Source organism: Lissotriton vulgaris, chromosome 2_1, assembly GCF_964263255.1.
Source record: "Lissotriton vulgaris chromosome 2_1, aLisVul1.2, whole genome shotgun sequence".
Lineage (NCBI taxonomy): Eukaryota > Metazoa > Chordata > Amphibia > Caudata > Salamandridae > Lissotriton > Lissotriton vulgaris.
The window spans coordinates 1,380,606,351-1,380,624,852 of NC_141687.1; positions in this window are offsets into that span (position 1 = coordinate 1,380,606,351).

The following is an 18,502-nucleotide window of genomic DNA, read 5'->3' on the forward strand; positions in this document are numbered from 1 at the left end:
CACCTCCATTTCCTCAACTATACAGTTATACACACCTTACTTATTCAAACATATACTAACACATATTTACTCTCTTATACAATCCTTGATACAAGTTCACAATGATTCATACAGCCACTCTCACATTCACTGGCTCTTATGTTCAGTTATTTATATATGTCAACTCTCACATGGAGTGTGTTTTACATATGTACTTACTTTAACATGTAGAACTGAGATATCCATTCACTCACCAATATACTCATGCACACAGTCAACTGTCCATACAGCTGTTTCTACATGCACTTTTGAACCCATACACATAGGGAATCAACTGCTCACACATCTATGCACAGAGTTATACACCTCCCAGCCACCCACACACATACTCAGTCTCCCATACAAATACTTGGGCAACCATTCAATAACCCATATAGTTAATGATATAGCTACTGATTTAAACATGCAGCAGTTTACAGAAGAACATAAATAATGATTGCCAAATTAAGACACTTTAATCACTAACCCATGCACTCAGTGAGACACATTTAATCATTCTCTCATACAGTCAGTCATGCACCTACTAAATCCTTCATCCAGACACTTATACATCCACTCATTCTTCAATATGTAAGACATATTTTAACTTTACAGAAACATACAGTCACTGGGTGTTGTCATCAGTGATGTCATCAGTGATGTCATTTGAGATGTCATCAGTGATGTCATCAGTGATGTCACTGACCATGTCATGAATGATGTAATATGTGACATCATTAGCAGTGGATTGCGGGTCCGCGATATATAGTTAGTGCATCTAACTATATATGGAATTTCAATGGTTTTGTGCAAGTAAAATAAGGTTTTTTAAATGCTAATCCCTAACTATATATGGTCTATAACCTATGGTTTTTTCAGTGAATTTTCAAGGTTTTGTAAATGCAAATTCCTAACTATATATGGTCTATAACCTATGGTTTTTTCTGTGAATATATATATATATATATATATATATATATATATATATATATATATATTCAATGAAAAAACCATAGGTTATAGTCCATATATAGTTAGGAATTAGCATTTACAAAACCTTATTTTACTCGCATAAAACCATTGAAATTCCATATATAGTTAGATGCGCTAACTATATATCGCGCACCCGCAATCCACTGCTGATGATGTCACATATTACATCATTCATGACATGGTCAGTGACATCACTGATGACATCACTCATCTCGTTTGACATGACTGATCATATCTCTGATGATATCATTCATGTGATAATACCACGAACCTCTTCAGACTCTAATATAACCTTAGATACAATCAGTGTAAACAGACAGTCACAGACTGTCACTCATCCATGGAGTTACTCACACACCTAGTCAGTTATGCAAAAAATCAATCACACCTCCATTTTCTCAACTATACAGTTATACACACCTTACTAATTCAAACATATAATAACACATATTTACTCTCTTATACAATCCCTGATACTTATTCACAATGATCCATACAGCCACTCACACATTCACTGGCTCTTATGTACAGTTATTTATATATGTCAACTCTCACATGTTTTACATATGTACTTACTTTGACATGTAGCACTGAGATATCCATTCACTCACTAATACTCTCATGCACAGTCAACCGCCCATACAGCTGTTTCCACATGCACTTTTGAACCCATACATATTGTGAATCAACTACTCTCACATCTATGTACAGAGTCACACACCTCCCAGCCACCCATACACACACAGTCAGTTTCCCATACAAATACTTGGACAACCAATGAATAACCCATAGAGTTACTCATATAGCTACTGATCAACATATGCAGCAGTTTGTAGAACAACAGATATAATGATGCACAAATTAAAACCCAGTCACTAACCCATGCACTTAGTGAGACACATTTAATCACTCACTCATACAGTCAGTCATGCACCTACTAAATCCTTCATCCAGACACTTATACATCCACTCATTCTTCAATATGTAAGACATATTTTAACTTTACAGAAACATACAGTCACTGGATGTTGTCATCAGTGATGTCATCAGTGGTGTCATTTGAGATGTCATCAGTGGTGTCATTTGAGATGTCATCAGTGATGTCATCAGTGATGTCACTGACCATGTCATGAATGATGTAATATGTGACATCATCAGCAGTGGATTGCGGGTGCGCGATATATAGTTAGCGCATCTAACTATATATGGAATTTCAATGGTTTTATGCGAGTAAAATAAGGTTTTGTAAATGCTAATTCCTAACTATATATGGACTATAACCTATGGTTTTTTCATTGAATTTCAATGGTTTTTTGAAAGCTAATATTTGTATCTGTAAAATGTATTCTTCTTTAAATCATAAAATATATTGTACATGTTTTTTATACATTTAAAAAAAAAAAAATTTGTTCCGCTCCTACTCCGCGAACTGGTCAGCTTCCCGTTAGCTGAATTCAAAGCCGCGACTTGGTCCGTGAGCCGGTAATCGTTCCTTAAGCGTAACTGTTACGTTATCATGACGTTTTGCGTTGTCGCGTAATACGCTATCCGACGCGCCAAGTTAGCGGACCCGGAAGCGGATTGGATAGTGGCGCAAAGCGCGTAACGTAAAGACAGCAGGTCATGTGACTCGATAATAACACTTTTCATTAGTTCATTTCACTTTTGGTTTCCTAATGATGTAATACTAGGTCATGTGACCTAAAAATAACACTTTTCATTGGTTCAGAACTTTTGTTTTTCCCAAATCATGTAAACCCCTCCTTCTTTCCTCACTCTGACTTTCATCTTGGTGAGAGAAAGACCATTTACCTGAAGTTCAACAATGGCTTCCATTCTTGCTGCAGCTGGTGGACCCCCACCACCACCTCCACCTCCTCATAAGAAAAGAGGACCACCAAGTCAATTTACCTCCAACAGAGAGCAGGAAGAGGAGAAAGAAGAAGAAGAGGATCCACATACACAACAATTTATCCCAGAGTTGCCCCGTGTTTCAAAGAGAAAAACTAGTTTCATCTGGCAGTTTTTTTCCATCCCTCCAGGGGAGAAGAAGGTGAATGCGAAATATGTCACCTGCCTCATCTGTGATTACAGATTGTCAAGAGGCACAGAGAAGAAATATAGTATGGGCAACTATACTATGCATCGACATATGACCAGGTGGCATCCCTTGAACTACAGCCGGGCTGAGTTAAGGGACCTACAAGACAATCCCCCGACAACTCCTGTGGCCAGATCTACCTCATCAATGTCTTTGTCAGGAAGAGAGGCACAGGAAACTGTGCCAAATATTCAACCAAATTTCCATTATATGAGGTTTACTTGTATATATTGCGGTGCAATGTTGTCGTATGGGAACATGAGCATCAATTTGATTAATATGGTGTTCGAAAACCATAAGTGCCCTAATGCACCCAAGAAGTAATTTTTTTTTGCTCCTGTTGAGCCGTTTTCAATGCCTGTTTTTTTGTTGTTTCCCCTCCATAAAAAACACAAAAAAACCATAAAACTGTTCTAAAAATACAAAAAAATCAAAAAATGTTCAGAAAAAAAAAAAAATATATAAAACAACAAAAACAAAAAAAAAAGTTCTTTTCAGAACTACCTCCCCTTTCAAATTAAATTGCTAGAATGTTTATCACTCTGGCAAGCTCTATTTCTTTTGGTTCGCTTCAAGTTCGCTGACCGGTTCGCGAACTTTAAGCGAACTAAAAAAATATTTTTTTTAAAAAAATAAGAGTTAGTATAAGGGAAGTAAACAGAGAATAATGTAAAAAGAAAGACAGCTATAGAGAGTAAATGAGAGATAGTGTCAGTGACATCATCGGCAGTGCATTGCGGGTAAAAAGAGTAGAAAACATTTACCTTATAATTCTTGTTACCTTTTTAAAATATTTTTTCATACTTTCAATCTGTAAAACAGAGAACAAACATTTCCAAAAATATTAAAACATGTACTTAAAAATTAGAAAAGACAAGGGAAAAGGTTCAAGAACAAACAGTTTATCAACAACTTTGACATTTACAGAAGTCTCTGCTTCTCTACGTCCCCTACACAATCCTAAATATATATATTTTACAAAAAACTGTATCTTGATGTTGAAGATGTAAAGCCATCATAAAATTGTCTCTAATATTTTAAATGATAGTTTCAGGATGCAAATAAGATGTCTGCTTTGAAGAGCTTTCTTTGAGGTGAGGCCTATTCCTTTTAAAAAAAACAGTACCCGGAAATACAGCACTATAAGCATTAAAATTGACACTTTCAAAAGACTCAGTTTTTCCATATCTACCTCACATTTCTAAATGTATATCATAAGTACAAACAGAAGAACATTAATTTTACATGTTAAATGGTTTATTTTTGCTGTTCTCAGAATGTATCAAATTTCACTTAAATCAGTGACTTGAAGATATTCATCATGTAACAGCGGGGAAAAAAAAACACAATCAAAATGACTGTGTTTAAAAAACCCATACAACTTAAGAAATCTGATTTCAAAACTCCTTAAAATTAACTTACTTTCAATGACGTCGAAGGATCTCCTATGAACAGCATCCACTCTGTTGTGCTATAAATATTTTCAGCCCGCCACTTTCTGAAAGAAAGCCTCCATCGATACGAAAAATATGTTACATAGAAAAAAAGACTTCTCTCATTCTATCACATGTTTCCACTAGGCCAAATCATGTTGTCGCGATTCGCAAGTCTTGTAATTCTTCCAATCAAATCCCGACATTTTCTATTTTCGCAACTTGCAAAAAGAAAACATTTGAGATTATTTTCACAATCCTGGACTACTAATATCTTACTCTTCTTTGTCACTCATGTTCTCCTTTTCCTATGACACTGATACTGCTTATTATGAAGCAGACTTACTTGCATCAGGTTTATATAGTCGGATTTTACAAAATAACATTATAATTAAAAGTTTTGGACCAATAATCTAGACAGCATTGCAGACTTACATTCCCTCAACTTGATGAACCTTTTCCAATTCTTCACAGGAAATCTCGAGATTCTTTCTTTAAAATTTTGGTTTTAAAAACACCAGGTAAGAATTTTTAAGGTCAAACGGCAATTTTTTTTTGAAACTTACAACGGAATCATTGCAGAATGACCAGCCGTTTCGAGACTTTAAATAAGCTGTATAATGTCCTGAAGTTGTTGAAGGACCATCGTGATAGATAATTGCTACAGTTACAAAAGTCCTTCCTGATATTGAAAGCTGAGAAGCCACAAAGTTTTTTATTAAAGTTGACAATTTTGATCCATCAGGCCTACATCGTTGGATCATTAAAATGACATACTGTCCAAAACTACGTATAAGTAATGTTGACATCATTTCAGATTTACATTGGCTACACTCCATGTTGTGATCCGCTGCATTTACTAGCTTATTAAAGGAGACTGATTTACTGTCTGGCAAAGTTAAATATATAAATCTTTCTGAGTCTACACTAGTAGTACTTGATACCATACAATTCTCGCAGTCATGCTGCCATTGATAAGAAAGCCCAAACAGGTGATCTACATCTACACCCTCAACTTGCAATATATCAAGCATATACATTAAAAACTCCTGACAATCTTGCTGATTATTTTCAGAGAAGTCTGTTTGACCTGAACATTCATCTAACAGATAACGAACTTCAGACACACTTTCTACTTTTGTTCGATCAGTGCTACATTTCTCGAAAACAGAATTCAACAAACAGCATAAAATTTGTTCAGAATTCAACAGAATCTGTTCTTTTAAACTCTCTAGTGAAAAGAGAACATTAACCACTACATTTGCATAGCAGTTGACACCAGAACTGTTTTCAAATTGAAAACCGACAACATCTTCAACAGAATCCACTTTCTTTCTGCTAACAATTTTCGGTTCATTGACTTTTAGTCTTTTTGCAACAACCTCCCTACTATTACTGCTATTTCTACGTTTGCGGCCTACCACACGTTTCTCAAACAAAGGATATTGAGGCAAATGTGGCGCATACTCTCTTCTTAACCTATTGTATTCCTTAACACAATCTAGATCCGCACAAATGTTTGTGACATCACAGTCAATCAAGTACAATCCCGATAAAGTTCTAACTCGTGACAATGCCACATATGCCATACCCTCCTTGAACACAGAACTGCCAATATTCACCAATGCACAGTCTACACTTAAACCTTGCGATTTATGGATTGTCACCGCATATGCCAAGCAAACAGGAAACTGTTTACGGCGAACATATAAATCTTTAACAAGCAAAAACCTAGCAGAACAACGACCAATTTGCTGTACTTCCTCAATGCCATCAAATTTAATTCTTAAAAATTCTATTCCATCTCTATTTCTGTATTTCTCAAAATCAACAACATTACCCATTGATCCATTTACCAGACCTCTTTCTACATGTAAATTCCTTCTCAAAATAATTCGGCAATTTAAACACACATTCAAAGTCTTTTCAAAACCCGCTGTTTTAGATATAGTCTTCTCTAATGAATCCAATTTTGATTTCAAATTGTCTGACAAAATAATTGTTGATCCCATATGCTCTAATTTGTCGATAGCTTCAAGTTTCACAATCTCTTGCTTTTCTAAATTCAACATTTTGTTGTTGAAGATGGCACATTCTGCAAGAGTTGGCATGAGACATATCCCGGATTTCTTCTTAGTAATTTTCTAAAAATATTCTCAGGCACAATCTCTTGTTTGGGATATAAATTTGACAGTAATCGTGCATTTAAAGCTTCTTTCCCATGCTCAGTCACTTTTCCAATTCTAATATCTTGTAGAATATTCTTGTAATCTTCATCCTTTGCCTGACGCATATTTTGATGCAGTTCTGCATAATTGAAGTTTAACCATATATTGACGTTGCCAATGCTCCCTAGGCACTTCCTGGTATCTTCATGCGTGAGTATTTTGAACACAGGTTGACCTTTTACTGGTGTCAGCTGCAGAAGATCTCCGAAAACAATGATGTGTTTCCCACCAAATAACACATCATATTCAGTTTTAAGTACTTCTTGCATTCTCAAATGCACAAAGGCAAGCATGACATTGGAAACCATGCTTACTTCGTCAATGATAAGTAGTTTCATTTTCCTCAAGACTCTTGAAACTTCACAGCAAGCATCTCCAGATAACTTGTTGTATTGTAATTTGTTGTCATGCTCCACCGGCAGCATCAGTAGACGATGCAAAGTAATACCTTTAATGTTATGTGCTGCCAGTCCAGTAGGAGCGGTGACAACACAAGACAGCGATGACTCAGTCCTTTCCTTCAAATAACAAGAGATTGCTTTAATGAGGAAACTTTTTCCAGTTCCCGCTTCTCCACTCACGTACAGTCGGACAGGCTTCAATGATGTACATGAGCACTTGTTCTTCTCATGACTTAATCCGTGCTCAATTTCCGTGGTAACTTCATCATATATTTTCCTCTGCTCAACGTTGAGTTGTTTTTCCAAGTCTTCTAAGTTAACTGAATCCTCCTGAGCATGTGCCATGACTCTTTCCACTTCATTCATAGCAGTGGCAGCTTCATTTTCGATAATAGGTCCTCCAAGTGGATCTTGACTCAATGAAACAGAACTCTGACTGTCCTGAGAACTGTCTCTGGCAATCTCGGCTGCAATCGTTGCTTCCTGCTCAATTTCCAAAGTTAGCATTTCTTGATATTTAGAAAAAGCATGACATTCTATGGACTCCTTGGCTGCATTGAAAGAGTCTTCGTAACAGAGGAAATCTCCAAGCAGTTCCTCTTCTGCACGCCAAGGCTTGAAAAGTTGCAAAAGTGCTAAATAAAAAAACTCCTTTTTTTCTGGAGATTCACCACTCAATTTTCGATGGTTTACTAATTGGCATTTTCTTTGCTTGACCAGGCATCCCTCACTTCCAATTACAGCATACACTCCTTTCTCAATATCTTCTTTGATGTTCCTCTTGAATATATAATTTTGGAGAACCTCATATAGACAAACATTCTCAAGGTGACTGCTTCGATTTGGATAATATGTATCCAACATGTTGGTCTTCAAAATGTCGGTACTGTTTGGTTCCTTTTCTGCCAAATACTCAATTTCCCGGACAGGTTTTAGAACTCGATTTCGCGTTGCAGCAAGACCAAGACTCGCCCAAACGAGACTCCTGGATTTGGCATAGAGACTTGCTGAAGACAACCGGTCAGAACATTCGTAAGCTCCGATTTCTCGATGCGACAACATCTTCAGACTGAAACTGTACAACTTCTTGCTGAGGCTCTTTTCATGAGAAATATCCTCCCACATATCCTTCAGTTCGGTCTTTTCTTTTTTGGTGATGTAAGATGTCACATACCGAGCCACAGCCATACAGTTGTCAGCCACAAACTGTATATCCATGTTAGCATTCCACATGGACAAAATCACTGGGTTGTAGTCATTGATGTACTTGGACTCTTCGTTCCTTTTCAAATTGTATGTATTCTTGGGTGATTTCCTCGTCACATTATGTCGCAGCGAAGACATCAAACTGTTCACTCTTCCTTTAGAAATCACCGGTCGTGGAAAGTTGAAACGACATTTGGTGTAGAACTTGTCCTTGTTTCTGAATTTACGACGACAGTACTTTCCACAACGATGGCTTTGGAAACGTAGAACTTGTTCTCTTAGACTTTTCTTCTCCGTTGCGTTTGGAACAGCACACGTAGAATACTGTTCGATGAAATTCATCACTAAGTCATCCGGATCTGTTCCAAATTTAGGTGCATCCTTGATCCACAACAACATATGTATATGAGGGGCACCTCTTGCTTGGTACTCCTTTCTCCAGAAGAAATCCAACACCTCTCCAAGAGGTGGATTCTTTTTATTTGTGATGAAAGACATCATAGCTTCAAATCTATGATTGAAGTACCTGCATACATTCACTGGATCCAAAGAACACAGTTCTCCAGGTGTCTTGAATTCAATGTTTTCAATATTTCCATTTGCCTCTCGTAGAAATTCAAGTAAGTCTTCCCAGCCATACTCGGCACAGCTCAGAGTGAGGAACCATGTTGGAGTTCCTAAGTTCCTCAGCATACATTTTAAATCACCATGACGACGGTACCAGTACTCATTAGTACTACGCTGACACGCCATGAGATTAATTAAGTGAGAATCCAAAATACTGTCTTGGACATTGACTTTATGCATAAAGTCACTTGCCGAGATGTTTCGCATCTGTATACCACTTTTTAAGATGTGGTTCACTGCATATGACAGTCCAGACAGATCGCTTTCAAACAGGAGATGAAACAAATAGGGAATGCATTGCCGAAACCTAGGATCTGCTGCATACAATCGTAAAGTCCGGTATTCAGACGCAGGAATTTGATGAGGTCGCTCATCATATCTTCCTCCTTGACCTGTGGGAAATAGCTGTGGGAAACACCGAGCTTCCAAACTTTCCTCCCAAACACTAATGGGACTCCCTTTGGCTTGTTTCATTTGAAACAACTCAATAGCATTCCCCATGACTTCCTTGGAATGCAAAGGATGAACACTATAATGTTCATATATTTCTTCACTTTTAGAGGCCTCTACTTTCTCAATTTGGCCAGCACACAAATCGCTATCCTCTTCATCACTTACTTCCTCTTCTGCAACATATACATTCTTATAGTACTTATTATTTTTCTTCAAATACACTGTTGCCTTTTTGACTTTCCTAACATCCACTAAATCTTGCCATATTTTCTTATTCTTTGTCGGAACCCCATTAACCAAGATAACCAGAGGTTCCTCTTCCACTTCTTCTATTCCAATTGTGTTAATGTTTTTGTTCAAATCTAGAGGCAAATAAACAACTCTTCCCTTTAATCCTCTCTGTAAATCTGCTGGAGGCAACTTCCCTGTCTTTGGCTCCATTCTTACAATAGCCTGAAAGGGATGGATACTTTGAATCAAAATAGATTCATAAGTATTTAAATCCTTCAATTCAGAAGGAATCTCAACCAATTCCAGATTATTATGAACTGCCCTAGCAGGCATCTGGTTTTGGTTTAATTTATTACAACAATAAGTACACACACGTTGATCCGATCCCAAATCAAAATAATTTTCTACCATCAAGTATGTGGCAAAATCCTTCCATTCACTATTATTTTCCCTTTCACTTTTTGCATATAAATCCACTACCTTAGTCTGATTCTTATAATAAGTGCGTCGACAACATACACAAGTGAAATTAGGCCTCTCACTTGATTTCATCTGAAACGTGGCAATTTCCTTCTGAAAATTATCTGTACTGGAAACCTGTACATTATCTTCCACATTACCCTCTACTTCTGGGTCAATTTGAACATTCTCATCTTTACTACCAAAGTAACAAAACTCAATTTCTTCACAAATATTCTTCACATCTATTTCAGAACCATGCAAAAGAGCAGCACATAATTGTTTAAGCATAATTGCTGGACTCTTAGCATAATACAACATTCTCACTAATTTTCTCACTTTATTATGATGCACTGCTAGCATCCTGAAATGATGAAAAACACTCTGGCATACTCTCCTAGAAAGACAAGCCAGTGAATGACCACGCAAACCTGTCATTTGTCTCAATCTGCAAGGATCTAAATCTTGCAACAACTTCATTTTCTGCTTCAAACTTTTCTTATTAAATGTCCGTATAAAATCACAAAGAAAATTGATGGAAACCTGTCGCACACTGCAAATAGAACTACACTTCCAAATGTACACTGGACCCTTAGGACGTCTTCCTAAAACCTCATCACTTAGCGCCTCTTCTGTCTCTGTTGTCACAAGTTGTTCTTTTTCAACTGGACAACCATCCTTCACTTCATAAGCTCGACCACTGATGTCAACTGCATGCACCAAATCATTATCCTGAAAATAAGTCTCCTCATTAAAAAATGCCTCAGAACTTGAACTATGCATCCATTCTCCGGAAAAAACTTCACAAAAGTTAGTACGATTTACTACTCTCTTCCATCTACTTTTTGTTTTGAAATCAGAAATGACCTTGCTTAGTTTCCTAATTCTATTGATTACCAAAATAAACAACTTTCGCTTAATTTCAAAAGCATGATCAATAATTTTCTCTACATTTTTCTTCTTCTTATAAAATGCCGCTTTCTGCTGGCCTTTCTTTTTAATATTTTTCAATAAATTAACTAATATCCTATTACGGAACATTCGATTTCGAATGTCCCTAAACTGTTGTTTCCTTCTACTATCATGCACAGAGTTATCTCTTCCTCTACCAGTAACATTTGTGATGGGTCTCTCCTTTCCATTTAAATTACTTTTCTTTTTGTGAACTGAAACATTTTTTTGAGCAAAACTTTTTTTACTACAAATATTTCTTAAGAATGATTTCGTGCTCTTACCCGGACCTTTCTTGGTGTTTTGACAAGTATTTGGGGAAGAGGACTGCTGCAATAAAACATCATCCTGCTGTCTTTGACGTTTTCTAGCCTTTCTTACTCTACTTTTCGAAGGCATTTTACAAACTATGAAAGAATCTGCAGTTGAATCTGTGGAAAAATATAATATAAAATGTTATTAACCACTATTACCAAACAGTAAATAAATAACAGTCATCTAAAACTGAATGCCGTACTAATTATTTAACATAGCATTTGAGTGTCTAGTATGCTATTTTACGTTCTTCATGGTGCAAATTTATTGTAAATACGCACCCACCTGCGGTTGGCAAATTTAGATTTTGATTATGGGAGTTAGATAGGCATGTTAATAATTTCCCAAAAATGGTGTATAACCCCAAACAACCTTTGAAGCAAATGCTCATAGCCATGTTATCCACCTCCCATTGGATAACATGGCTAAGAAGTGCTTGCAAATGTGAAAATAAACGGCCGCAATGCATGAATATCGCAGAAAAATCAGCGATATTCATGCATTTTCCAGCAAATGCTCTTAGCCATGTTATCCACTTCCTATTAAATAACATGGCTAAGAACTGCTCAGGGCCCCATGAGGAACGCTTTCCATTTACAAAGGGAAAAATAACATCAAAAACACTAAAATGCCTTCTAAATATGACCCCAAACAACCTATGAAGCTCTAACAGTGCATATCCTGAAATTTATTTGATTTCAAAATTAGTTTTTAAACACAGCATATAAATCAATTGTATACCTGCATTCATAAAGAAATGACTAAAAATGTCCTTGAGACACATGAAAGTGTTTTCTGGAATGCCCTAGCACCATTTTTGGGACACTATTAACATGGCTAGGTAACTCCCATAATCAAAATCTAAATTTTCCAAGCGCAAGTGGGAGCGTATTTACAAGACACTTGCCCCAAGAGGAACACTTTCCATTTAAAAAGGTAAACATAACATCACAGAAAAGTCAGCGATATTCATGCACTTTCCAACAAATGCTCTTAGCCATGTTATCCACTTCCTATTAAATAACATGGCTAAGAACTGCTCAGGGCCCCATGAGGAACGCTTTCCATTTAAAAAGGGAAAAATAACATCAAAGACACTAAAATGCCTTCTAAATATGACCCCAAACAACCTATGAAACTAATTCTATTACTATATCACTACAAACAAAACCACATTTTAAAAACACAGCTTTCTTCATCATTTTCTCCTTAAATCATACTATTCTCTATCTTAATTAAATAAATCTTTTCTCACCTTAGCAAATATTTTGAGTTTTGAAAACAGTCAAAGAAATACACCAAATTGTCTTCAGCAGAAGAAAAAGGATGCACTCCAAAGGCTGCAGCTATTGAAAGCACAGAAATACAGATATTCCTTTCACATATCTCTCATAGTAGCCAATCATACCTCTTCCCTCACTTTTTTCAAATCAAAACCCTTCCCCCCTCTGCCCTGTCTGCCTTGTTTCCATAGCAACCACCTCCTGGAAGACCTCTCATGTTTGCAAGTTCACACAACAATGTTTCAATTGAACTCTGAACTCTCAGTGCACCTGCGTATCCAGTGCAATCTTTCATTAAATGTTTCTTCCTTGACCATTCAAATTACATGTTTCAAAGAACACATCCATGCACCCTAACTTTCTGTTTTCAGAAATGGAAATGCACCAATCACTGCTAATGATTCATTAGCATTGTAAATCCACAGTTTTTTTTCTTTAGAAACTCCTACTGTTTCAACTGCCCTTTCATTACCACACTTCATCTGACTGCAGAACAACCTTCTCCCACCATGTTTAAGGTCTGGATTGTTGGACATAGTTACATCCACTGGGCTCAAAGGTATGCTGAGAACAGAAATTTACCTAACCTCAATTTACAAGATGTGGAAATTAAGTGGTTGGGCCAAAGAGGATTAAAATGTCACCAATTGATACCATTGGTGAAAACCTTTATGCATTTGCCAAAACCTGACCTGTTAATTGTGCACTGTGGAGGTAATGATTTGGGCACTTTGACAGGGGTAGGTCTGGAAATGCTTTTAAAGGACACCTTTGAGCAATTAATGGCACTTTTTCCTCAAACTGCCTTGGTATATTCCAATATATGCCAAAGACAGAAATAGAAGTGGTCCAACCAATTTTGTCCACAAATTGAGAAAGCGAGGAAGCATGTAAACAAATCTGTTTCAGCTTTCATGAGAGACCATGGAATGGGCTCTCTGTACAACAATAACTTGCGTTACTACATGCAAGATATCTACAGAGGAGATGGAGTTCACTTCTCAGATGAGGGCAACAGAATTTTCATTCTGAATTTAAGAATGTGCATTGGTACCTACTTATAAGTACCTAAATGTACCATAAACCCAAAAGCTCTTCTCAGAGCTACCCTTCATCTAATCACTCACAATTATTATTTTTTTCTAACTTTTTTCACTAATTTTCCACAAAATACGCTCCCCGGTTCGCTAACCGAAAGCTAACCTCGCGGAATTTTTTTAAAAAATGTTTTTTTTCCGCACATTTAAGCCTCCTCAGCCACCCTCAGAAAACCTAGGGGGTCAAGATAAGTCTACCGTGCCCCCTTCTACACATTCTGAACATTATTTGCCCTCCATCTTGTATCTTAATGCGACCGAAACACAAAATGGTGGACTCCCGTGACGCTTAAGGTTCGCTAACCGGGCCGCTTTCCAGAAAGCGGTCCTAAAAAAAAGTGGGAAAGTAATTTACAGAAAAACGACTAGAGACACTCTCACCAAATATAGATTAGCTCATACTACATAACAATCCCTTCCATTCTCACAAATTTCATTGAAATTTCATTTAGCCATTTAGCCTGTAGACCTCTCCAAGTACCGTGAGGTAAATTACTTCACAAAACACATCTGAAGTGTTGGAATTGACAACCAATGAAAATGTTACTTTCATTTTCTACTTTTATTACCTGACATTTGATTGGTTATATACCTGAATATATATAAAGGAAGAGAAGGAAACACAGCCATTTTGACTACTACTTGTTGTTGTATATATCATTTAGAATATCACTAATAACATCAACTTGTTTCTAAAGGTAAGTTGTTATTTTTAAAACTGAACTATATTGTGCACTATAAGTAAATATGGTAAACTTTTTCAGATAGTTATATACTATCCCTCTGTAAGAGTTAGACATTGAGAAAGGCTTCTTTATTATAATTATGGACTGATTTAGGTTTCTATGGTATAATTATGAATTTACTTAGGCTTCTTCACAGGCACTTTTTAATAGTACTACTTCACGCCTGAAACCATACAGTGCCCATAGATTACTTCTCTGTTATAAACTCACAAGTGCCTGTCTGAACTTAAACCCAACAGTGCCCTATCTCTACTGATATATTTATTTTTTATGCAAATTACAGCAATAAAATGGAAGGTGAGCAGAATGTTTCCTTCGAAATTGTTCTGGAGAACAACACAGAAAAAGTTATTGAGGACAATGATGACTCAGATTTCATGGATGAATCACGGGACCATGAATTAGTTCAATGTGTAGAATCTGTGGATCATTTACATCATTATGATGACGGTCAAATGTTGGAACTTATGTTCACTGAACAAGAACACATATCAGACAGTGAAATGCTAGACGTTGTATTACATTTTGAAAAACAATCCGAAAAATAAAATTGTATGTAATATTAAAAAATTGTTTGAGTCTTTAATCATTTTTATATGTAATTCATAAACTAGTTAAATGTTAGAAATGTTATTAAATTTTGAAACACAAAAAAGCTCACGCACAGAGCAGTTTTTAGCCATGTTATCCAATGGAAGGTGGATAACATGGCTAAGAGCATTTGCTGGATAATGCATGAATAGCGATATTCATGCATTGTGGCCGATGTGCGGCGATAATTTTTGTCTCTAAACAATTAAAACGAAGCACAAAATGGCGAATTCCCGTTTCGCTACCAGTTTGCGGCCCAGTTCGCGGCCCGTGAAGCGCTTCTACCGTGAAAAATCATTTTTTTTTTTATTTTCCCCACGGGACCCTTTAATAACCCCAACAACATTCCTAGGGGGTCAAGAGGGGGATACCTTGCCCCCTTTCATTAAATTCCCCCTTAGTTTTTCACCTTTTCTTCTCTCTCGATCCTACCGAGAGACAAGATGGCGGCCGCTACCACTTTGCGGCCCAGTTCGCGGCCCGTGAAGCGCTTCTACCGTGAAAAATCTTTTTTTTTTTATTTTCCCCACGGGACCCTTTAATAACCCCAACAACATTCCTAGGGGGTCAAGAGGGGGATACCTTGCCCCCTTTCATTAAATTCCCCTTTCGTTTTTCACCTCTTCTTCTCTCTCGATCCTACCGAGAGATAAGATGGCGGCCGCTCCGGTCTGTTTAGAATGTTGACAGACACCGGAGAGCCAATCAGCTTTCTGCGCGCAAAGTTCCGAAACGCATATATATATATATATGAACAAGGCGGGTGCTTACCGCCGAAACGCGTCAAGCAGTCTAATGAGTGAATAAAACATATTTGGGATCATCTATTTCACGGAGTCAGTGCCTTACTTGCATGTGGAAGTTTGGAGTGTTCCTGATATATATATATATATATATATATATATATATATATATATATATATATATATATATATCAGGAACACTCCAAATTATAATAGATTAAAACATATGTCGTTACTGAAAAAGACAATAGTGAGACAGTCATCTACTCACTAACACACACATATACACACTCATCCATCCATACAGTCCTGTACATATGCTGTCTTCAAAACACATACAAACAGTGAGTCAGTCACCAACCCATACAGCCACTTCTACACAAAGTGAAACACTGATACATACATTTCAATATTTAAAAGTTACTTGCTAATATATGTATTTACTAAGATACACTTAATAAGGCAGTTAACCAATCAATTCTTTTACAAACAAACATCCATTTACACACGTATTTAACCATGTATTCTTCCATCGTCCTTTACAAATACATACATAAAACATATATGTTTTTCAGAAAGACACACATTCCCTGGATGGTGTCATCAGTGATGTAGTACTACATGCAGAGAAATCCAGCTCCAGTGTTTCCGGCTTACCCTTGGGGTTATCTGGGAAATTGAGTCCTGAGAGAGATATACAAAACCTCCTTCATTCTAAAACCAAGGTACGGAGCTGATTAGACCTCTTCGAGAATTCTTGGAATAGATTCCTGACAGAAAACTACCAAACTTAGGCTACTCCTCACTTACTTCTTCCCTCATAAGAGACCTAGGTTAGGTACACCGGGGTAGGCGAATTTTAGAAGCACCAGTTGAGTACTTTCAGTCATTATTTATTACTGTATGTATTTTATACATTTTATGCACTTTTATGGCTTAGAAACCATATAATGCTTTTACAGTGCTACTTTATAATACTGTTTGTATTATATACATTGTACTTTATAACCAGTATTACGATTGTAGCAGTTCATTTCCAATGCTTGAGAAAGAAGACTGTTCAATAAATTATTTTATTGAAAACGCCTGTCTCTCTATTTTTCTGCATCTCTGGTGAAACAAAGTATGCACGATTGACTGACTTAAATAGTCATCTATTGTTTCCGCGACTCCGTTTATGCGGTTGTCAGAAACTAATCCCTTCTTGTTTATTCGAGAAAGTTTCTAGTGACCTCTGAGCTATCTGGCACTCACAATTAAGTTTAATATATACGATAGAGACCTAGTCGACTTCAGTCCTACATCTAAACTATCGTATATGTGATTCCTATCCGCAGAGCCTATTGGGAATATAGAAACTACACTACATGGCACCCAACGTTTGGTAAGGCAATAATTTAACGCTAGATACTAGAGTAACTCAGTTGTGCTTTTCACACAGACCCCTTTTTCCCGCAAAATACTCCAATTGACGTCTGGAGTGGGTAAAAGGTTAATATCTGCCAAAACTAAGTAGGATGAAAATCCTATGTATTAGTTTTTGGTTTATTCAATGTTGAAGGATACAGTGTTCCAAAATATTGTGCACCTAATCTTTGTTTCCTTGAAATTTTGCTCCGCAAAAACTTTCAGTTGACAACATGTCAGAGAGTGACGATGAAAGGGAGAGAGCTAGAATAGCAGCTCAAGCAGTCTTAGATGACACAAATCTCCAACAAAATGACGCGGATGCAATAATCATCCCGGTAAATGTAAGAAAAGCCATAACTATAAAACTTATAGAAAATGGGGTATCATCGAGAGGTGGTAAAGTAATCTTTGTTATAGAGGCACATGAATATTGGCAGACAGAGGTATTCTATTCATGGATTCTATTTCCTGCAGCAAATGCAGTAACATACGAGTTCCACTACTACAAATTAGAGGAACCATCAGCGAAATACGTTCCTTTCTAGGACGTAGAAATTCCATTAACTTACCAGGAGCATAAGCTCTGGTTTAAAGGCACCCTACAACATCAAAATCACATTACCAGGCTCGGTCCACTAGGTAGACCAGGAGCTACATGGCCGGTACTAGCGAGCTATACACCACATCCTGACATTAACGGAATGACAGGTCCAAAACTGTTAGCTCAGCTGAAACAGCTAATTAAAATACACAGACAATTGGTTCAATATGTCATGCGGACTTTAACAGTCCAACCAGCTATAAAAATTCCACAGCACACCCCTCACCAGGGGAACACAAACAAAATCACACCACAGACTATACAATCAGTCATTGGAAAATTGCGTGCCATAGGGAACAAATTCCGTTTTTGGTTAGCACAAAAAAATTCTCATATTGAGGCAGTATTCCCTGATAGTACACCTCATGAGAAACACAGAATTCTGACAATCTGTTTCCCAATGGGGATCACACCACATGTGGAGAACTGTGACACTTAGGGTACAGTCTTTGATTCAATCTACACAAAAACACATGGTGTCCCGTCGATGGCGGTAATACCAGACGTTCTGAGGCAGATTCAAAATGAATACGGTCCAGAACCGGCCTTAAATCTAGGTATGAAATTACTGAAAGATTTCAAACAAGTCTCAGCTCTATTATTAGCTAACATTAA